This window comes from Brachyhypopomus gauderio, unplaced genomic scaffold (genome assembly GCF_052324685.1).
Source record: "Brachyhypopomus gauderio isolate BG-103 unplaced genomic scaffold, BGAUD_0.2 sc191, whole genome shotgun sequence".
Taxonomy (NCBI): Eukaryota; Metazoa; Chordata; class Actinopteri; order Gymnotiformes; family Hypopomidae; genus Brachyhypopomus; species Brachyhypopomus gauderio.
Window position 1 is genome coordinate 250,389 of NW_027507012.1, and position 8,023 is coordinate 258,411.

Below are 8,023 nucleotides of genomic sequence, written 5' to 3' on the forward strand. Positions count from 1 at the left end.
ATCACCGGTTAGCCATTGGACCATTAAAGTGCTTTGTCAGTTTTCAATTCTGTTTTTGTTCCTTGCAAACTTGACATTCTGGCATGGCTGCTGCTGAAGTATAACTTGCTTCATGGGTTTGTCCTGTTACTGCTTCTGGTGGCTGTATTTGCTGTGCTAGACTCTTTCAGAATTCTGAAGACAACCTTACAAGTGGGGATGTAGCTCAGTGGTAGAGCGCATGCTTCGCCTGTGTGAGGAACTGGCTTCGACCCCCAGCATCTCAATGAAGCATAGCTTGTTTCCTGAATGCCATTGTTTAACACTCAGGTACTCTTGCTTCCTGTTAGGCCCCAACAACCAAAAAGTGCTCTTTCCTGGGTGAGTCCCAAACGGCTGTGACTCAACTGTGCAACTTTCTTCCAGTCACCAAGACATGGGTTGCTTCTTCTGTTCTCCTTTTGGTAGCTGCCTATGCAATGCTATTTTGGTTACAGCCTATGGACAGTGTAGAATCGGTAGAATTGGTATCAATTCACGGGTCAGAACAGTGTTGTGATTTTGAGCATGTTCCAGCCATTTCCACACACTTCCGCTGTCGGAGTTACCACATGCCCTCATAGGTTTGTGTGTGGTTCAAATTTAAGCACTCACTCTTTTCTATGGCATGGTGGCCAAGTGGTAAGGCGTCGGTCTCGTAAACCGAAGATCACGGGTTAGATCCCCGTTCGTGCCTTTAAGGAAAGTGGACCGAACGGTCTATAATGTCCGTTCACTACCAAAATATCTGCTTCCAATTTTGTCCTTGTACAAGAGACCTCTGTATGTTATCAAGCACTCGTCTGACTCTCAAAGAAGCAGCTGAAATGTCCTGGCGGAAAGGTGCTTACCTTTTAAATGGCAGACAACGGGAACATCTACCTCCATTTCTAATGTGACCTCTACCTTTGTTTTGAGTATTTCAATGATCTTTACTGAGTTTACCATCAGGTTTCCATGTGATAGAGTCTGCAGGAGCGAAAACTGGGCTTTGCTAGGTAAGAATTTCTCCATTGCTTCCAGGTAGTTTGCAGATTAAGAGGCTGTATGTCAAAGTCTATGTTATAGGGCCAAGGATTCCTGATGGTGTGGCAGGCCTTCTCACCCCTTCAGGGAGTAGTGATACATTAGGCAACTGTAGACTAGTTGATAAACCTTTGGAATCATTCTCTTTGGCTCTACAACCAATTAGTTCCACACGTCAAGGGGATGTAGCTCAGTGGAAGTGCGCATGCTTTGCATGTATGAGGTCCAGGGTTCAATCCCCTGCATCTCCATGAGCATTATCTATAGATATGGTTGGCTATATTTTAACCTTTCGGGTTGAGCTGACATTCAGACGCTGTGCATTTCTCTCACTCTTTTTGTGCCTTAATAGTGTTGCTTGCAGCTTCTCTTATTGATAGACGATGCTCAGTTTCCGTTCGGTTATACATAGGTCACAATGGTGTCGTGATTTTGAGCATGTTCCTGCCATTTCCTCACATTTCCGCTGTCGGAGTTACCACATGTCCTCATAAGTTTGTGTGTGGTTCAAATTTAAGGACTCTCTCTTTTCTATGGCATGGTGGCCAAGTGGTAAGGCGTCGGTCTCGTAAACCGAAGATCACGGGTTCGATCCCCGTTCGTGCCTTTAAGGAAAGTGGACCGAACGGTCTATAATGTCCATTCACTACTAAAATATCTGCTTCCAATTTTGTCCTTGTACAAGAGACCTCTGTATGTGATCAAGCACTCGTCTGACTCTCAAAGAAGCAGCTGAAATGGCCTGGCGGAAAGGTGCTTACCTTTTAAATGGCAGACAACGGGAACATCTACATCCATTTCTAATGTGACCTCTACCTTTATTTTGAGTATTTCAATGATCTTTACTGAGTTTACCATCAGGTTTCCATGTGATAGAGTCTGCAGGAGCGAAAACTGGGCTTTGCTAGGTAAGAATTTCTCCATTGCTTCCAGGTAGGTTGCAGATTAAGAGGCTGTATGTCAAAGTCTATGTTATAGGGCCAAGTATTCCTGATGGTGTGGCAGGCCTTCTCACCCCTTCAGGGAGTAGTGATACATTAGGCAACTGTAGACTAGTTGATAAACCTTTGGAATCATTCTCTTTGGCTCTACAACCAATTAGTTCCACATGTCAAGGGGATGTAGCTCAGTGGAAGAGCGCATGCTTTGCATGTATGAGGTCCAGGGTTCAATCCCCTGCATCTCCATGAGCATTGTCTATAGATATTGTTGGCTATATTTTAACCTTTCGGGTTGAGCTGACATTCAGACGCTGTGCATTTCTCTTACCCTTTTCGTGCCTTAATAGTGTTGCTTGCAGCTTCTCTTATTGATAGACGATGCTCAGTTTCCGTTCGGTTATACATCGGTCACAATGGTGTCGTGTTTTTGAGCATGTTCACTGCTGCTTTTAACACATGCCTTCGTAACCGAAGATCACCGGTTAGCCATTGGACCATTAAAGTGCTTTGTCAGTTTTCAATTCTGTTTTTGTTCCTTGCAAACTTGACATTCTGGCATGGCTGCTGCTGAAGTATAACTTGCTTCATGGGTTTGTCCTGTTACTGCTTCTGGTGGCTGTATTTGCTGTGCTAGACTCTTTCAGAATTCTGAAGACAACCTTACAAGTGGGGATGTAGCTCAGTGGTAGAGCGCATGCTTCGCCTGTGTGAGGAACTGGCTTCGACCCCCAGCATCTCAATGAAGCATAGCTTGTTTCCTGAATGCCATTGTTTAACACTCAGGTACTCTTGCTTCCTGTTAGGCCCCAACAACCAAAAAGTGCTCTTTCCTGGGTGAGTCCCAAACGGCTGTGACTCAACTGTGCAACTTTCTTCCAGTCACCAAGACATGGGTTGCTTCTTCTGTTCTCCTTTTGGTAGCTGCCTATGCAATGCTATTTTGGTTACAGCCTATGGACAGTGTAGAATCGGTAGAATTGGTATCAATTCACGGGTCAGAACAGTGTTGTGATTTTGAGCATGTTCCTGCCATTTCCTCACATTTCCGCTGTCGGAGTTACCACATGTCCTCATAAGTTTGTGTGTGGTTCAAATTTAAGGACTCTCTCTTTTCTATGGCATGGTGGCCAAGTGGTAAGGCGTCGGTCTCGTAAACCGAAGATCACGGGTTCGATCCCCGTTCGTGCCTTTAAGGAAAGTGGACCGAACGGTCTATAATGTCCATTCACTACTAAAATATCTGCTTCCAATTTTGTCCTTGTACAAGAGACCTCTGTATGTGATCAAGCACTCGTCTGACTCTCAAAGAAGCAGCTGAAATGGCCTGGCGGAAAGGTGCTTACCTTTTAAATGGCAGACAACGGGAACATCTACATCCATTTCTAATGTGACCTCTACCTTTATTTTGAGTATTTCAATGATCTTTACTGAGTTTACCATCAGGTTTCCATGTGATAGAGTCTGCAGGAGCGAAAACTGGGCTTTGCTAGGTAAGAATTTCTCCATTGCTTCCAGGTAGGTTGCAGATTAAGAGGCTGTATGTCAAAGTCTATGTTATAGGGCCAAGTATTCCTGATGGTGTGGCAGGCCTTCTCACCCCTTCAGGGAGTAGTGATACATTAGGCAACTGTAGACTAGTTGATAAACCTTTGGAATCATTCTCTTTGGCTCTACAACCAATTAGTTCCACATGTCAAGGGGATGTAGCTCAGTGGAAGAGCGCATGCTTTGCATGTATGAGGTCCAGGGTTCAATCCCCTGCATCTCCATGAGCATTGTCTATAGATATTGTTGGCTATATTTTAACCTTTCGGGTTGAGCTGACATTCAGACGCTGTGCATTTCTCTTACCCTTTTCGTGCCTTAATAGTGTTGCTTGCAGCTTCTCTTATTGATAGACGATGCTCAGTTTCCGTTCGGTTATACATCGGTCACAATGGTGTCGTGTTTTTGAGCATGTTCACTGCTGCTTTTAACACATGCCTTCGTAACCGAAGATCACCGGTTAGCCATTGGACCATTAAAGTGCTTTGTCAGTTTTCAATTCTGTTTTTGTTCCTTGCAAACTTGACATTCTGGCATGGCTGCTGCTGAAGTATAACTTGCTTCATGGGTTTGTCCTGTTACTGCTTCTGGTGGCTGTATTTGCTGTGCTAGACTCTTTCAGAATTCTGAAGACAACCTTACAAGTGGGGATGTAGCTCAGTGGTAGAGCGCATGCTTCGCCTGTGTGAGGAACTGGCTTCGACCCCCAGCATCTCAATGAAGCATAGCTTGTTTCCTGAATGCCATTGTTTAACACTCAGGTACTCTTGCTTCCTGTTAGGCCCCAACAACCAAAAAGTGCTCTTTCCTGGGTGAGTCCCAAACGGCTGTGACTCAACTGTGCAACTTTCTTCCAGTCACCAAGACATGGGTTGCTTCTTCTGTTCTCCTTTTGGTAGCTGCCTATGCAATGCTATTTTGGTTACAGCCTATGGACAGTGTAGAATCGGTAGAATTGGTATCAATTCACGGGTCAGAACAGTGTTGTGATTTTGAGCATGTTCCAGCCATTTCCACACACTTCCGCTGTCGGAGTTACCACATGCCCTCATAGGTTTGTGTGTGGTTCAAATTTAAGCACTCACTCTTTTCTATGGCATGGTGGCCAAGTGGTAAGGCGTCGGTCTCGTAAACCGAAGATCACGGGTTAGATCCCCGTTCGTGCCTTTAAGGAAAGTGGACCGAACGGTCTATAATGTCCGTTCACTACCAAAATATCTGCTTCCAATTTTGTCCTTGTACAAGAGACCTCTGTATGTTATCAAGCACTCGTCTGACTCTCAAGAAGCAGCTGAAATGTCCTGGCGGAAAGGTGCTTACCTTTTAAATGGCAGACAACGGGAACATCTACCTCCATTTCTAATGTGACCTCTACCTTTGTTTTGAGTATTTCAATGATCTTTACTGAGTTTACCATCAGGTTTCCATGTGATAGAGTCTGCAGGAGCGAAAACTGGGCTTTGCTAGGTAAGAATTTCTCCATTGCTTCAGGTAGTTTGCAGATTAAGAGGCTGTATGTCAAAGTCTATGTTATAGGGCCAAGGATTCCTGATGGTGTGGCAGGCCTTCTCACCCCTTCAGGGAGTAGTGATACATTAGGCAACTGTAGACTAGTTGATAAACCTTTGGAATCATTCTCTTTGGCTCTACAACCAATTAGTTCCACACGTCAAGGGGATGTAGCTCAGTGGAAGTGCGCATGCTTTGCATGTATGAGGTCCAGGGTTCAATCCCCTGCATCTCCATGAGCATTATCTATAGATATGGTTGGCTATATTTTAACCTTTCGGGTTGAGCTGACATTCAGACGCTGTGCATTTCTCTCACTCTTTTTGTGCCTTAATAGTGTTGCTTGCAGCTTCTCTTATTGATAGACGATGCTCAGTTTCCGTTCGGTTATACATAGGTCACAATGGTGTCGTGATTTTGAGCATGTTCCTGCCATTTCCTCACATTTCCCGCTGTCGGAGTTACCACATGTCCTCATAAGTTTGTGTGTGGTTCAAATTTAAGGACTCTCTCTTTTCTATGGCATGGTGGCCAAGTGGTAAGCGTCGGTCTCGTAAACCGAAGATCACGGGTTCGATCCCCGTTCGTGCCTTTAAGGAAAGTGGACCGAACGGTCTATAATGTCCATTCACTACTAAAATATCTGCTTCCAATTTTGTCCTTGTACAAGAGACCTCTGTATGTGATCAAGCACTCGTCTGACTCTCAAAGAAGCAGCTGAAATGGCCTGGCGGAAAGGTGCTTACCTTTTAAATGGCAGACAACGGGAACATCTACATCCATTTCTAATGTGACCTCTACCTTTATTTTGAGTATTTCAATGATCTTTACTGAGTTTACCATCAGGTTTCCATGTGATAGAGTCTGCAGGAGCGAAAACTGGGCTTTGCTAGGTAAGAATTTCTCCATTGCTTCCAGGTAGGTTGCAGATTAAGAGGCTGTATGTCAAAGTCTATGTTATAGGGCCAAGTATTCCTGATGGTGTGGCAGGCCTTCTCACCCCTTCAGGGAGTAGTGATACATTAGGCAACTGTAGACTAGTTGATAAACCTTTGGAATCATTCTCTTTGGCTCTACAACCAATTAGTTCCACATGTCAAGGGGATGTAGCTCAGTGGAAGAGCGCATGCTTTGCATGTATGAGGTCCAGGGTTCAATCCCCTGCATCTCCATGAGCATTGTCTATAGATATTGTTGGCTATATTTTAACCTTTCGGGTTGAGCTGACATTCAGACGCTGTGCATTTCTCTTACCCTTTTCGTGCCTTAATAGTGTTGCTTGCAGCTTCTCTTATTGATAGACGATGCTCAGTTTCCGTTCGGTTATACATCGGTCACAATGGTGTCGTGTTTTTGAGCATGTTCACTGCTGCTTTTAACACATGCCTTCGTAACCGAAGATCACCGGTTAGCCATTGGACCATTAAAGTGCTTTGTCAGTTTTCAATTCTGTTTTTGTTCCTTGCAAACTTGACATTCTGGCATGGCTGCTGCTGAAGTATAACTTGCTTCATGGGTTTGTCCTGTTACTGCTTCTGGTGGCTGTATTTGCTGTGCTAGACTCTTTCAGAATTCTGAAGACAACCTTACAAGTGGGGATGTAGCTCAGTGGTAGAGCGCATGCTTCGCCTGTGTGAGGAACTGGCTTCGACCCCCAGCATCTCAATGAAGCATAGCTTGTTTCCTGAATGCCATTGTTTAACACTCAGGTACTCTTGCTTCCTGTTAGGCCCCAACAACCAAAAAGTGCTCTTTCCTGGGTGAGTCCCCAAACGGCTGTGACTCAACTGTGCAACTTTCTTCCAGTCACCAAGACATGGGTTGCTTCTTCTGTTCTCCTTTTGGTAGCTGCCTATGCAATGCTATTTTGGTTACAGCCTATGGACAGTGTAGAATCGGTAGAATTGGTATCAATTCACGGGTCAGAACAGTGTTGTGATTTTGAGCATGTTCCTGCCATTTCCTCACATTTCCGCTGTCGGAGTTACCACATGTCCTCATAAGTTTGTGTGTGGTTCAAATTTAAGGACTCTCTCTTTTCTATGGCATGGTGGCCAAGTGGTAAGGCGTCGGTCTCGTTAAACCGAAGATCACGGGTTCGATCCCCGTTCGTGCCTTTAAGGAAAGTGGACCGAACGGTCTATAATGTCCATTCACTACTAAAATATCTGCTTCCAATTTTGTCCTTGTACAAGAGACCTCTGTATGTGATCAAGCACTCGTCTGACTCTCAAAGAAGCAGCTGAAATGGCCTGGCGGAAAGGTGCTTACCTTTTAAATGGCAGACAACGGGAACATCTACATCCATTTCTAATGTGACCTCTACCTTTATTTTGAGTATTTCAATGATCTTTACTGAGTTTACCATCAGGTTTCCATGTGATAGAGTCTGCAGGAGCGAAAACTGGGCTTTGCTAGGTAAGAATTTCTCCATTGCTTCCAGGTAGGTTGCAGATTAAGAGGCTGTATGTCAAAGTCTATGTTATAGGGCCAAGTATTCCTGATGGTGTGGCAGGCCTTCTCACCCCTTCAGGGAGTAGTGATACATTAGGCAACTGTAGACTAGTTGATAAACCTTTGGAATCATTCTCTTTGGCTCTACAACCAATTAGTTCCACATGTCAAGGGGATGTAGCTCAGTGGAAGAGCGCATGCTTTGCATGTATGAGGTCCAGGGTTCAATCCCCTGCATCTCCATGAGCATTGTCTATAGATATTGTTGGCTATATTTTAACCTTTCGGGTTGAGCTGACATTCAGACGCTGTGCATTTCTCTTACCCTTTTCGTGCCTTAATAGTGTTGCTTGCAGCTTCTCTTATTGATAGACGATGCTCAGTTTCCGTTCGGTTATACATCGGTCACAATGGTGTCGTGTTTTTGAGCATGTTCACTGCTGCTTTTAACACATGCCTTCGTAACCGAAGATCACCGGTTAGCCATTGGACCATTAAAGTGCTTTGTCAGTTTTCAATTCTGTTTTTGT

General features: G+C 44.5%; 10 non-coding genes across 10 annotated transcripts; all 10 read left to right on the top strand.

Moving 5' to 3' along the window:
* Positions 1–643: 643 nt before the first annotated feature.
* Positions 644–715, top strand: trnat-cgu (transfer RNA threonine (anticodon CGU)). Its single transcript has one exon. It is a non-coding gene; the product is annotated as a tRNA-Thr (tRNA).
* A 508-nt stretch (positions 716–1,223) lies between these two features.
* Positions 1,224–1,295, top strand: trnaa-ugc (transfer RNA alanine (anticodon UGC)). The gene has a single exon. It is a non-coding gene; the product is annotated as a tRNA-Ala (tRNA).
* Positions 1,296–1,579: 284 nt separating this feature from the next.
* trnat-cgu (transfer RNA threonine (anticodon CGU)) lies at positions 1,580–1,651 on the top strand. Its single transcript has one exon. It is a non-coding gene; the product is annotated as a tRNA-Thr (tRNA).
* Positions 1,652–2,159: 508 nt separating this feature from the next.
* On the top strand, positions 2,160–2,231 carry trnaa-ugc (transfer RNA alanine (anticodon UGC)). The gene has a single exon. It is a non-coding gene; the product is annotated as a tRNA-Ala (tRNA).
* Positions 2,232–3,102: 871 nt separating this feature from the next.
* trnat-cgu (transfer RNA threonine (anticodon CGU)) lies at positions 3,103–3,174 on the top strand. The gene has a single exon. It is a non-coding gene; the product is annotated as a tRNA-Thr (tRNA).
* A 508-nt stretch (positions 3,175–3,682) lies between these two features.
* On the top strand, positions 3,683–3,754 carry trnaa-ugc (transfer RNA alanine (anticodon UGC)). The gene has a single exon. It is a non-coding gene; the product is annotated as a tRNA-Ala (tRNA).
* An 871-nt stretch (positions 3,755–4,625) lies between these two features.
* On the top strand, positions 4,626–4,697 carry trnat-cgu (transfer RNA threonine (anticodon CGU)). The gene has a single exon. It is a non-coding gene; the product is annotated as a tRNA-Thr (tRNA).
* A 506-nt stretch (positions 4,698–5,203) lies between these two features.
* On the top strand, positions 5,204–5,275 carry trnaa-ugc (transfer RNA alanine (anticodon UGC)). The gene has a single exon. It is a non-coding gene; the product is annotated as a tRNA-Ala (tRNA).
* An 864-nt stretch (positions 5,276–6,139) lies between these two features.
* trnaa-ugc (transfer RNA alanine (anticodon UGC)) lies at positions 6,140–6,211 on the top strand. The gene has a single exon. It is a non-coding gene; the product is annotated as a tRNA-Ala (tRNA).
* A 1,453-nt stretch (positions 6,212–7,664) lies between these two features.
* On the top strand, positions 7,665–7,736 carry trnaa-ugc (transfer RNA alanine (anticodon UGC)). Its single transcript has one exon. It is a non-coding gene; the product is annotated as a tRNA-Ala (tRNA).
* Positions 7,737–8,023: the final 287 nt, after the last annotated feature.